Raw genomic sequence first — 3,587 nt, 5'->3', positions numbered from 1 at the left:
CCCCCCCCTTCTCGTTCTCCTTTTTCATACCCCATAATTCTTCGCTCATTCACCAACTCCTTTCGTGAGCTGCGTGTTTTTGAAATCTCTTGGATGGTTAGCCTTTCCTTCTTCTCTGTCATCTTCTCTATCTTCTCCTTACTCACCTCAGTAGCCCGACCTGGTAGTGCCCATTATAATGACGTCAGAAGGATTTTTGAAATCCTTTACTTTATCCATTAGTTTAAATGCATTTAGAGACTAGTAGTATTAGTAAACAAGGACAGACAAGCTCTCTGTCTTATTTACCTGACAGAATAGTGGGAGAGTAAGTAAGTAAGTCCAGAACTTTTCCTGGACATTGTCAAGTAATTAAGGCCATTGGCCCTCAACACATCATTTAGCACTCGTTTGTAAAATGAAGTTTCCATAATCTAAAAAAAAGTACAGGTTGTGCACATATCTCTTATCATAGGTCAAACATTGCCTATTTTTGTCCCTGAACCGAGGCAGGCTGGGAGGAATTGACATTTTCCTTTGATGGGCAAAATTTGGACAATAAAAAATGTGTTAAATTCATCTTGAATTTCGTGAGAGTTACACCTCTCATGTAAGGGGGAATTTATTAATGTCCACCGGTAAAGATGGTTTTAATGGAAGGCTATGCGTTTTTAACAAGGCTTTGACTCTTCTATTCCAATACCGTGGGAGGTTGATGATATACTCAGCTGTTTCTTGAAACGGAATTGTAAGAGAGAATAAATTATGCTTGGGACAAACTTCTTCCTCTATGTTTTGCACAGAATGATCAACAAGCCTACCTTTAATTCACTGAGAAAAAGATTGTGCTTCCAACACTTTGTGGAGACCAGGCATTATATCCAAAACCCAGGGAAAATATTAGGTTTTTAACTTCAGTAGCCCAGGTGACCCTGCCCAGTTCACAGGAACGATACGTGTATTGCATGTAACATTTTTTTGGATGTCTACCATTTTCTGAGTGAATAAGTCTGCACCAAAATTTAATGACACAATGCATGTAATCGGTTCTTCCCACTTCTCTTAGTCTTAGAACTAAACATTTGGATGTTGCTTTGCCAAGACCCAGAAAGGCTTTCCAGAACTTTTCCTGGACATTGTCAATCTCGTCCCAATTTTTGGTACCCCTGATTTCAGAGCCATAAAGCAGCATTGGTTTAATGTTTATATCAAAAATGTTTTTGTTTTTTTCTGTTTAGAAATTTAATTCTTGATAAGAACCGAAAAGCCTTCATGGGAAATCGAACTCTCATCTTTTTTTGCGAAGTTGAAGCGCCAGACCGATTCATCACAAGCGCAAGTCCTTCATTATTATTATAGGATCGTTAAACATACCGACTGCTCATGTCGGCAGAAGATATTCGGAGACGTCTCCGGCGAGCACCCAGGAATTTTTCGGAGACGTACTCCCGCGTACAGATGCACTTCTTTGGGGGGGGGGGGGTCAAACTGCGTATCGTTATGCTGCATATCACACGTATAGCCACTAACATTGTCGCAAATCAATTATTTTCAAGAACATTTCAAACCTAACTGCAAAATATCAAATTATGGGTTAAAACAGGGGGGGGGGGGCATCCACCCCTGTAACTGATTTTTTAAACTTGGTCTAGAGGCACAAAGCATTTTGATTGGTCTATCTCCGTCGGAGACGTCTCCGAATAGATACTGCGCTCATGTAAGCTCTATACGTCTAAGTAGTCGATACAATTTGGTCAACAACATCATATATACGAGGCAGTATCCTTAAAAACGGGAGGCACAAATTAAGTACCGGCCGCAGTAAATGATATATTTCCAAAACAGCAAGTACAGAAAGATAAAGAAATTCATTCGTAACAACTGCAGTGCGGTTACTGAACACAGTGCTACAAATGAAACACACACACACATACACACACACACACACACACACACATACACACACACACACACACACACACACACACACACAGAGAGAGAGAGAGAGAGAGAGAGAGAGAGAGAGAGAGTTTTACGGAGCGGGTTGTTTCAGCTCGTAAAACATGTATTTATTAAAATGTCCTTCCCGTTGTCTGTATGCGTGAGTGCACCTAACCTTTGTAACACTCCACTGCCATTGTAATCAACCATGACAAATTTCTCCCTGTGAGATGAATAAAAAAAAATTTCATTGTCATCAAGCAGTCGGTACAACACAGTCAACAACGTCAAAGTTGCTGGTAACTAATCGTTACCTCAGAATTACAAAGTTCTATCTGCTCGGTACATAGTTTTGAGAAATTTGACGTCAAAGATTTTGGGTTTCACATCATGTCAAGCTTTTTCGAATGCAATTCTTTGAATATCTTGATAACGACTCAAAATAATCTTACGATTTTGATAGAACAGACAGAACTTTGAGTTTTTTACCTCACGGTCTTAGTAACTCGAAACGGCCGAAAATGTCAGATAAAACATTGTAATTCTGAGATAGCGTAATGTCTCTTATGTGTGTCCTTCTTTCACTAAGCAGTCGATACAATACGGACAACAACTACTGTACCATGGTTTCTGGTAAATGATATCTTTTGTGCGTCCCTTCTTTCCCCCTATGTTTTCGCTCACTGACGTGCACTCATCACGGACACAGTGGAAGGGTTCCATCTGCGTTACATTATTGTTGTGTACATGACATCGCAGGACGCTAGGTCTATGCCTTCTTTCTTACATATTATATTCTTCTAGAAACCTCGGCCACCTACATATTTTTTTATTATCGTTCCTGGGTCTGGATGTGCTAGTTGTGGCACTGCGTCCCCGCCGCTCGCTGGATTAATTACAGTGCGCACTAGTACGATTTACTCAAATTTGACAGTTTGCGAGTGGGTGGTTGGCGGGTACTCTGATGTGGTTTGCTTCTTCTTTCCTATCAAACTTCTTTCGTTCTTATCTCCCCTTCTTCTTGTGTTTGTTACTCTCTTGTAACACCTCTAATCTTCTGGCGCTCATATGACCTTATGCAGCTGCGAGCGCCGTAAAACCTCTACTTAAACTAAGAAAACTGAAAACGACAGTCTGTGATGGGATGGTTAACCTTTCCGCTGTTACTCGCAACAAAGACAACAACAGAAAACAGCCCCCCCCCCCCAAAAAAAAAAATTAAAAAAAAAAATAAAAAAAATAACGAAGCCCCTCCAAAATGTGAATTTGCTTCCTAAACGGGGAAGTCAATTTCATCAAGTGTATCCGTCTTTTTACTGGATCGCTGTATTCCACCACCTAGCCTGGGTGACCTTGACAGGTGGGATCGAAGCAGTCCCACCTCCCAATTTATCTTGATTGGGTCAATTGTGGTGTAAAAGCCTTATCATTCGCTACAATTATATAGCAGAATCTGTATTAGAACGACTGCCAATGTTGTTAGAATTATTCTTAATTGATTCCTTTTTCTTTCTTTTTTTTCTAAACTGCCTTGGACTTCACATTAATTTTTGCTGATTCCGTTTGAGAATTATTCTTAATTGATTCCTTTGGGGTTTTGCTTCTTTTTTTTTTGCTTGGTTTGGGGTAGTTTGTGCGTTTAAATTTGCATTGGTTTGCGAAGACAC

This window comes from Aplysia californica, unplaced genomic scaffold, assembly GCF_000002075.1.
Source record: "Aplysia californica isolate F4 #8 unplaced genomic scaffold, AplCal3.0 scaffold00010, whole genome shotgun sequence".
NCBI lineage: Eukaryota > Metazoa > Mollusca > Gastropoda > Aplysiida > Aplysiidae > Aplysia > Aplysia californica.
The sequence above is the reverse complement of the archived record's forward strand: the minus strand, read 5'-3'. Positions refer to the sequence as shown.